Source organism: Microcebus murinus, chromosome 2, assembly GCF_040939455.1.
Source record: "Microcebus murinus isolate Inina chromosome 2, M.murinus_Inina_mat1.0, whole genome shotgun sequence".
Taxonomy (NCBI): Eukaryota; Metazoa; Chordata; class Mammalia; order Primates; family Cheirogaleidae; genus Microcebus; species Microcebus murinus.
The window spans coordinates 50,784,516-50,795,272 of NC_134105.1; the positions used below are offsets into that span (position 1 = coordinate 50,784,516).

At 43.0% G+C, this 10,757-nt stretch overlaps 1 pseudogene; it reads left to right on the top strand.

Annotated features, from left to right (window-relative positions):
- Positions 1-5,418: 5,418 nt before the first annotated feature.
- On the top strand, positions 5,419-5,565 carry LOC142869640 (uncharacterized; annotated as a pseudogene).
- Positions 5,566-10,757: the final 5,192 nt, after the last annotated feature.

The window sequence follows — 10,757 nt, forward strand, 5'->3', positions numbered from 1 at the left end:
TTTTCTGAGACTCACTGCAAAAGAGCTCAACAAGTATTTACTGAATGAATAAATGAACAAAGTGCTACATGAATATTACTGTAAAATAAATTACCACAGATCAAAAGTACTCCCAACAAATAACAGCTCTGTCTATTGGCCAGAAAAGACGTAAAAGAAATTTTCCTTTTGCTTCTAAAGCAGGTCCTGTCTCCAGACTGGGCAATTTACTCACACAACACCAAGGAAGAATGTGTGCTCAGTGCCAGCTGCAAAGAATCACAGATCATAAAACCTTAGAAGTGAAGGTATCACGGAAATGAGCTTAATGTTTTATGCTTTCTTGTTGCCTCAAACTGCCAAAAATGCTGGTGCACTTTAGGGGGAAGAATACTCATAGGAATTAGTTTCCTGCCCCTGAAACCCAGTCATTTCAACATGGCAACTGTTTAAAATTACATATTAGCAGAGGGTTTGTGAGACAGGAAGCAACAGTGGCACACCTAGCTGAGTACAGGGGAGAGCAAGAAGCAAGGAGGAAACAACAAGCCAAATGAGAACATAGCTTGGAGGTTAGCATGAAAAGGATAAAAACAGTTAACCAATTTCTCTAATGCCTCCTATAATGTAATTTACTTTTACACCCTAATTATTAAAAAAGAAAAAAGATATAAAAACAAGGAGCACCTCCCTTGGTCACCAGCTACTCTCCCCTTTTCCATCATTCATTCTTCTGCCAATTTTTAACCACCCTTTGAGAAAAGAAATTGGGAAGAATGTGATGGTCCTTAAATGGGAAAGGGAGGAGAACAAAAATGATGTTTTTCTTCTACTTCTTACTTTCCTATAGTTTCTGATTTTCCTATACTGAGTTTTCCCTCTTATTATAATCGGAAATTAATCTTTATAGCTAAAGAAATTATACACCTAAAAAGTTTATGTTCTGACAATAAGAAAACAAAGTAGGCTAAATAAATCCTTTACTCCAAAAAATGACTAACAAAAAATTCAATAATATCAAACCATCCATCCTGCCTTTTACTCAACATATTGCCTAAGTTCCTTTTTCCCCAAATAGCAGTCTATCTAACAATTTGCTTATAAAAACAATACCCTCGTAATAACTTGCATAGCACTTCAAAGTTTCCATGTATTATATGTGTATTATTTACCAGATTCCACCCAACAACTCTGTGAGATGGCCATGGTGGATACTTTAATTCCATTTTACGGATGAGGAAAACAGGTGCCTGAAGTGAAACAATTTGCCATGATAGTAGCCCAGATCTTCCTGTTCCTCACCCAATATTCCAAACCAGGATTTCACAACCTGGGCACTATTGAAATTCTGAGCCAGATAATTCTTTGTTGGCTTAGTGGGGAGGAGGGTTCTCACTACATTACAGGATGTTTTAAGCAGCATCCTTAGCTTCTACCCCCTAGATGCCAGTAGCACCAATCCCCTTCCCCAAATTCTAAAGATCAAAAACCTCTACAGGGCCAGCCCGATGGCTCACGCCTGTAATCCTAGCACTCTGGGAGGCCAAGGCAGGCGGATTGCTTGAGGTCAGGAGTTCAAAACCAGCCTGAGCAAGAGCGAGACCCTGTCTCTACTACAAATAGAAAGAAATGAATTGGCCAACTAATATATATAGAAAAAAATCAGCCAGGCATGGTGGCGCATGCCTGTAGTCCCAGCTACTCGGGAGGCTGAGGCAGCAGGATCACTTGAGCCCAGGAGTTTGAGGTTGCTGCGAGCTAGGCTGACGCCACAGCAATCACTCTAGCCTGGGCAACAAAGCAAGATCCTGTCTCAAAAAAAAAAAAAAAAAAAAAAAACCTCTACAGGGTGCAAAATCTCACCCAACTGAGAACTACCAGTCTAAAAGAATCTGCCAAGTTCCCTCAACACCTGTATTCTATTACAAGGCTCCATATACCATTGAGCCACAATAAATCACAGAGCATCAGATGCTGCTTGCTCAGCAAGATTCTGTTAATTAACCAATTCCCCATCCACTTAAAACAATTTTTTAAAATGTGACAATGACAAGAACAATTTCTTTGTATAAATTTCATATCTGAGACAATAAATCTTCCAAAAGCATATCATTTATTATGTCCTTCTAAAAGGACATAATAAAAATATACAAAATGATATGTGTGTTTAGGGGGAAAAAACACCAGAAGAATCTGAAAGTTAGAAAACACAGACCTTGGTCCTTGCTAATAAAACTTATTAATGCAGTTATACCTTAGTGTTTTCTCTGCAAAAGTGGGTACAAACCTACACATGCTCTCAATACTTGCTTCAGTTGGAAGCATAGCATTAGCCAAACTAACATGGAGACTGCCTAAGTTATAACAAAATGAAACATAGTTGTATTTTTGGCAAATGTTTCAATTATTTTTACCTATGTCTAATTTATGCATTCTATTATCATTTCCCAATGGTATTAAATAATTAGTATACTGTGGATGGGGAAAACTATTTAAACTGGCTGTATTGAGTACCACATTGCAATGCTAGGACTTAAAAAAAAGTAGTCTTGTAGCTAATTAGAGAAATTGAGATAAGACACAGTGAAAGTGCTTGGCTGATATGATATACAGAATAAAAGAAGAGGTTATGATTATTGCTATTCATAATGTCCAGAATCAGGTATGATGCCCTTACATCTTTAAATGTGATCTGGATCTATACATAGACATTTTCTCCATATTACAAAGCACATTGTACCAGAAGCGTCTGGTACCCTGGTGGTCTCCATTAACCTTCACCACAAAGTACAAAAGAATTGATCCTTCAATTAAAATGATCCCCTGGTCTTGGAAAACATCAGAGTCACCAAAAGCAAAAGGCAGAACATAAAATGGGGTTTGGCAAAGGGAGAACAAAGATTTAATCAATACAAAATGTTCATGTTAAAAAAAAAATCTTTTTCCATTTGTGCATTATGCCCATACATAACTCAAATCTTTTCTAAAAAAATTAGCCAACAACCAGACTTCCTGATCACGTATAATTTTCTCTGCATTACACTCATTATTGAACTGCCCAAGGTTTTTAACGCCTTCCTCACCAAAAGAAGTAATGACAATTTATACCACTGCAAATTCCTGCCACTGAGAGAAAAACCCTATGACTCTGGGGGTAAAAAAAAAAAAAAAAAAGTTAATGACATGTAGAGTGATGTATCCAACCAGAGACAGAAAGCAGCTCACAGCCACGTATTAAGAGTGGCAGGAAGGACGAGGTCCCCTTCCCCGGGAACACACAGGAAATCACAAAGTATATACCCTCCAAAAAAAATGTGTACACAAACACCTGGCCTAATCGAACCTTTTATCTAGAGAAGTTCCTTCCTTAACACACATTCAAGCCCACATCCCTGGAACCTGGGGGAGAGACTTTAGAGGAGTGTTTACTAGTCCTGCTACAGCGACGTCTCCATCTGATGCCGCAGGTGGGCGACCGCGCGCGGATGGGGTCGGCGGAGTTACCCAGGGAGCCAGAGACCAGCCCCAGTTTCAGTTCATCAGTCCCTTTGTCGTAGAAATCGCAATTCCCTGGGTAGCTCTAACTGTTCCCCTTCCCTGGTGCTCTCGCCCAGGGTCGTCCTTCGCACTCCTCGCCGGCTACCTGGGGCCAGGCTCCCAACAGAACCTCCGAGGGGAGAGGGCGCCTCCAGAGCTTACGGACGCCCACTACTCGGCGCCAAATCCCAGAAACTTTCCCTCGCTGAGATGGCGAGGAAGGAAAACGGCTCAGACCCTCAGCCTCCATCCTGTCGCCAGAAAAATAGTATTTCTCACCACCGCCCCCGACCCGCAAACCCCGGCCAGGGGCTGGCGGTCAAGTTCTCGGTGCGGCGAGCAAGGGACGTCAGACCTCAAGCCCGCGCCTGTATCTCGGGGTGGCATAAACAGGATGTCAGCGCGTTCCGGGCTTGTTTATGAAAACTTGCGGTGCGCTCTGGGGGAGGGGGCGGCGAGGCTCAGCCTCTCTCCTCCCGGCCGGGCGCCCCCGCCCCGCGACCTCCCCGCCGCCCGCGGGCTCCGCTCGGCTGGAAATCCCCCGCCTTCCCGGCCCGCACCCCCACGCTCCCGGCCACCCCGGCCCCGGGGTCCCGCGCGGCGCCCGAGGAGCGGCCCGGGGCGCGCAGCGCGAGGACGGCTGGAGAGCGGCGGCCGCGCCTCCGGCCAGCGCCGGCTCCGCGCCCCTCGCCTTGCGGACCGCGGCCGCGCAGGCTTCCCCGCCTCCCGTCGGTGACACTCACCACTTCCGTGTGCGCGGGGGCCGGGCGGCTCCGGGTCGCCGCGCGGGCCGGCTCGGGCGGCTGGCTCGCTAGGGGGCCAGCTCTGCGGGCCCGGCGTGCGCGCGCCCGGGGCTCAGGAAGGGGCGCGGGAGGGCGACCACGGCTGGGGCGCAGGCCCGCGCTGTCTGCGGCTCCCGGCTACTCCGCGGCCGCCGCGGCCTGCGCTCGCCGACGCCCCGCCTCGCGCCCCGCCCCGCGCCGGGCCCGCCTCCCCGCACGTCACGAGCGGCGGCCCCGGAAAGGGGGGCGGGGGCGGCGGTCCCCGCGGTGGCACCGCGGAGGCCCGAGACCCTGCGCCTCCGGCCCGCGCGCCCCGCCCCCATCCGGCCTTGCCAACGCCCCCGCCCCCGCCTCCGCCCCCGCTCGGCTCTTCTAGAAACACCAATCGAGGAAGGAGAAGTCAGCCAGCACACGAGGAAAAATAGTCAGGATTTGCCCATGGGTTGAGCCCTCCCAACTTTGGGTCCCCTCCACCACTTCTTTGTGCACCTTGATGCAAAGACGCATCCCAGTCCTCCACGTACAGCGCTGCTCGTTACCCCAGCCGGGTAAGAGGGGAGCTTGTGGAGCACGAGACTCACAGGAGCTTTACAAGAATAAAAGCCCCAGCTTTGAGAAGTTACTTCAGATCCAACCCATTCTGCACTTAAAGAGCTCTTTAAGGGAAAAACAACAGCAACAACTTATGTGTAAGAGTAATAACCTCTTAGCATATCCAGGGTATAAGGTTCATAAAAAATTTTTTTTAAAGTTTAAATTTAAAAAAAGAATCGAGGCCGGGCGCGGTGGCTCACGCCTGTAATCCTAGCTCTCTGGGAGGCAGAGGCGGGTGGATCGCTCAAGGTCGGGAGTTCGAAACCAGCCTGAGCAAGAGCGAGACCCCGTCTCTACTATAAATAGAAAGAAACTAATTGGCCAACTAATATATATAGAAAAAATTAGCCGGGCATGGTGGCTCATGCCTGTAGTCCCAGCTACTTGGGAGGCTGAGACAGAAGGATCGCTTGAGCCCAGGAGTTTGAGGTTGCTGTGAGCTAGGCTGACGCCACGGCACTCACTCTAGCCTAGGCAACAAAGCAAGACTCTGTCTTAAAAAAAAAAATAAATAAATAAATAAAGAATCGCTTCTCGGCCTTTTGGCTAAGATCAAGTGTAAAAAAAGAGTGATAACATTCGTTGATACCTAATATGTGTCAAGCGCTTTTCATTTTTTACTAAAAATCCCTCAACGTGGTATTACCCTTATTTTATCCATGAGGAACCAAATTTAGTCTTAAGTATCTTGATTAAGGCAACATGGTAGCCAAGATTCATACCCCTTAGGCGATCTAGGGCCAAAGCCTGACGATTTTGCCTCCTAGATATCTCTGCAATCGGTTCACCTCTCTGTGTTCCCACAACTTTGTCCAAGCTGCTACCATGTCTCACCTGAAGGATCACGAAGACCTCTTAATTTGGCACTCTGCGTTCACTCCAGCTCCCAATTAATTCTCCACAATGAGCTTTTGAAAATTCAAATCTGTTCCACTCACTCCAGTGCTTACAACACTTCAGTGACTTCCCCTGAAAACCCTTGGATGAAAATCCGTTTAGGCCATGCACGGTCAGAATTCTGCGGCTTCAGGGCGCTGTGGACTGCGGCCGCCCCACGTGTGCTGGCCTCACTAACTCGGTTGGATCATTCCCGACGACTTGAGGGTTACTGCACTCTAGACTAAGACATGCTGGGTGTGGTATGTGGTTGGTGAAAAGAGCATCAGATCTACTTTGGTTTCCACCATTGTCCACCTGTGTTGCCTTAAACAAGTCTCAGTTTCCTCATAAAAGTTGAGCAGCAGCCTAAGTGATCTCGAGAGTGCCTTCTGGAAGGAGAGAGATGAACCACCAGAGAAGACTGGAGATTCAGCTGGGAGGGACGCGCCCCAGCCGCCTGCATTGTGGGTGTTGGTGTGTGTGTCTTGTCCAGCCTACCACACTATGAACGCCTCAGGGCTGTTTGTGTCGTTTTCTTCACCTGTTAAATAGGGATAATACCTTCCTTATGGGGATTTTGCTGAAGGTGAACTAAGATAATAAAGGCCTGGCATGAGCTCAGGAAATCATAGTGATTTTATTGAGCTGAGCTTTAAAGAACAGGTTGGAGGACATGAAGACAGAGATGTGAAAGAAAAGCATTTCAGGTGACAAGGGTAAAGAAAAAGGAAAGTCAGGAAGGCAGCAATGAACCCATTGTGCTCAAGAACAAATCTGGCTGTTCACAAAGTAAAATCGGGTGAGAGACTCTCTGTAGGGTTTAGATTCATTCTTGTGTACTAGGTGCTGAGGATTCAGATAAAAAAAATAAATATAAAAGACTCTGTTCCTGACCACTATAGAGTTGGAGAGACAGGCAAGTAACAAGTCGATATGATTTTCACTCCTTTAAAGGCGATCACAGAAGACAATCACCCAGCCCAGCCTGAAGAAGTCAGAGGAAACATGCATGTAGCAGATGAGTCACAGGAGCCAGGAAGAATGTAGCGTACTCAGGCAGTAATGGTATATGCTGCACGGCTGGGCAATGAGAAAAAATGAACCCTGTGCAAAAACTTTTGCCTAAAAGAAATAGTGTTTTTGAAAGATTTAAGCAGGTTTTTATTTTAGAATAATCACTCTAGGGCAGGGTTTCTCAACCTCAGCACTATTGACTTTGGGGGTTGGAAAATTCTTTGTTATGGGGGCAGGCTGTCCTTTGCATTGCAGGATATTTAGCAGCATCTCTGGCCTCTCACTACTGGACGCCAGTAGCAGTCCCTCCTCTGCTCCCACTCTACTCCCCTCAACTCCCTACCTTCCTCCTTCCCCTGTTAAGACAACAAAAATTGTCTTCAGACCTTACTAGACGTCCCCTGGCTGGCAAAAACGCCCCTCCCCCCCCTTGAGAGCCACAAATCTAGGTATAATGTGGAAGGAATTAGAGGGCAAGGAGATTAATTACATAGCACTGTAGAACGGTAAGCTGCAAGGGGTGAGAGCCTATCTAATGCACTGGATTGTGGCAGATGCAAAAGGCCTGAGGGGACAGAATAAACAGTGCTTGGTGACTGATTAGAAGCAGGTACTAAGGTGAGGGAAGAATCTTACATGACTCCCAAATGTTCTGAATTGGTTCCCAAGTTGACCAAAGATGCCACCCACTAACATGGATGAGAAATTCAGTTTTATGTTTGAAAATAGAAAAGTTTTCAAAAGTCACTCTAGAAAATATATGTGATACAAGAGAGACAGTAATATAAAACAAAGGAATACAAATGTTTCCTTCTAACATGTAATGCATGACATACATCTAAATTGAGCTAAACCCAATGTAATGAAGTAGAAGCCTCTTATTAAAAACTCTCTAAAATAATAATAACCACCCAACCAACCATCATACACACATGGTTTCACATAAATCTTTAAGGAAAGAACATTTATGCCCACCTGTCTTTTCCTCTGCAAAAGCTCTTGCCGAGTTAACAGTGAGAAAATATATTTGATTCAAACAATGAGGTTTGCCTTTAAAAGGTTGAACTGAACAACACCAAACTAAACTAAAACCTCATTGTACAAATCATGAAATTTAATTTAAAAAGTTAGAAACTAGAGGAGATAAAATCACCTGTAATCTTACAACACTAATGTAAACACAGTCACCATATTTATATTTTCTTCCAGTAATTTTTTTCACTAGGCATATTTTTAATATAAATGTAATCTTGGCGTGCATATCATTTTGTAAATTGTTCCTTAAACTTTATTGTAATTTATAAGCATACTTCAGTGTTTCTACACAGTCTTCATAGCTAATGCACTTCTTCGTGTAATTTTTAAAGACAATTAAATATTAAATTTGATATTTAATATTTAAATAATTATTTTAGAAGAGATTCACAGAGATTTGACTCAATGGGACAATTGAGTCAAATGTATATTTTTAGATTCTTGATTCATAGGTTCGTACATAGATTGGCAAGTTACTTTCCATGCAGTTTCCACAGTTTTGCACTGCCCTCCACCCAATGGCAGGGGCTATAACCAGTGGATATCATAATTTTTTAAATAGTTTTCATTTTAATGTTTTAAAAGCATAGCTTGTTGCTTTAATTTTGATTTTTCACAATTATCGAAGAGGTTAATAATTTTCCATATGCTTTCTCACTAGTTTCTATTTTTTCTTTTCTATTTTTTCTTTTCTTTTGTATTTCTTTTTCTTTTAATTTACCAATATACATGTGAAAGGGTGGGTAGGGAGAATATTGTCTCTTTTTTTCTTTGCCCAACATCTACTGGGGTCATAGTATCTTCTGTTAATTTGTAATAATTAGATTTTCAGTAAAGATAGCAATATTTTATTTGTCATACTTTTGAAATGCATTTTCCAACATATTATTTGCCTTAAAAAACTATACTTGAAGACGTTTTCCATATTTTTGTAGTCAGCTGTGTTGAATTGTTACAGGGTTTTTGTTTGCCTTGTGGGTGTGGGTGTATGTGTGTGTGTGTGTGTTTGGGTAAAGCTTCCAGTCAACCAAATGCATGGTGATTTTATATGTAATTCTTTAGAAAGGCATGCTCTCTCTTTGGTTAGATAAATGAATACAACAAGTATTTGTTGAGTACCACCTACATGTCATGCACTATTTTGTACTGCAAATACAAAAGTGAAATAAGACAGAAAAGGTTCCTAGTTGAGGAAATTGGTTGAAAACCAGTAAATGAATAAGTAATTAGGATAATGTCTGATAGTGATATGTACTAAGAAAAAAAAATCAAAGAGATTTAAGGAATATAAATAGGGAGGAGAATAGTGTAAATATTCATTCTACATTATTCTAGGTTTTATACAGCTAAATGTTTTACATATTCAATATTTAAACCATATAAAATTTCAGTTGATGTTCTGAACTGTCCAAATTACCATACTTGGTAATAACACTAGGCATGGTGGCTCACACCTATAATCCTAGCACTTTGACAGGCAGAGGCAGGAGGATCGCTTGATGCCAGGAGTTTGAGATGAGCCTGGGCAACATAGACAGACCTTGCCTCTACCAAAAATAGAAAAACATTAGCAGTGCATGGTGATGTGCACCTGTACCGTCCCAGCCACTTGGGAGGCTGAGGTAGGAGGATTGCTTGAGCTCAGGAGTTTGAGGTTACAGTGATCTATGATGATGCCACTGCACTCTAGCCCAAGCAACAGAGTGAGACCATCTCAATAAATAAATAAATAAATAAATAAATAAATAAATTGCCATTTAAGACCATCATTTTATATTAAAAATATAGTATTCAACAAATGTTCACCTTTTATTTAACAATCTCTTTCCCTCATCTCACCCTCCAGAAAAAAGTAAAAGTAAAATCAAATGTTGAATCTTTTATTGCTGGAATAAACATAGACACTGACTGGACAGGTCTTTTTTTATATGCTCACTAGCCCGTTGAATCAGGCTCCATCTGAGGTGGGGAAATGATTAGACTTACAGGAAGGAGACCATTTTCCATTGCTTAGGCCATCTAAAATATTTACTCATAATGACCAACAGAAAATAAGGAAGTCTGATTAAAGGTAATGGGAAGGAAAGGGAATATATAAAATGTTTTACCTTAAAAGTATCATGCATGACATATGATAAAAGCTGAGTAGATATTTGCTAAATGTATAATTCAGCAAAAGAAAAAAGATGAAAAGCGTATAAATCATATATGTATTTATGATTGTGAATGCCCATATTAAAATCTTTTTAGCTTAACATTTTTAGGTAGTTGTCGAAAGTAGTACTTTGGTAACTCTACCTTGAATTTGTTATGTGGGTATCATGTATTTGATTCTGCCTTAAAATTATTGCATGAGACAAACCTTGATCCTGATTTGGACAACTTCCTCAGCCCACTTTTATAAGAGGTGAGGTTTATCCTCCTCAGATACTTCAACTCTCATGAAGAGGTCAGCTCTGCCCTGAGCCTAACTGTCCCATAGCTATTAATAAGTAGTTAAGGTGACTTTGGAGTAATACCAACCTAAGTTTGAATTTCAGCTCTGCTCTACCACTTACAAGTGTATATCCCAGGCAAGTTCCTAAATTAATCCTCAGTTTCCACATATGTAAAATTGTAATCATACTACCCAGGCCAGTGACCTCGATAAATAATCATGAAGATTAGGTAAGAAGGTATATATGCAAACTTAGTACTCCTATTATATTATGGTACATGGATCTGCCCTTAACCAGCTAGCAACTAGCTGGGGAGCACGCGCTAGTTTAGGTCCATCTAGGTGCTAATAAGACAGGATTAGACATGCAAGAGATTTATTGGGGGGGATGTCTGTGAAGGATCGAGGGAGAGGGAGCAGCAGAAAGTGAGGAAAGCCTCCAGACCGTGCTGCAGCTCTGACATCTGTGGAAGAGAGAGAAGGGAAGAGAAGAAGGCAGA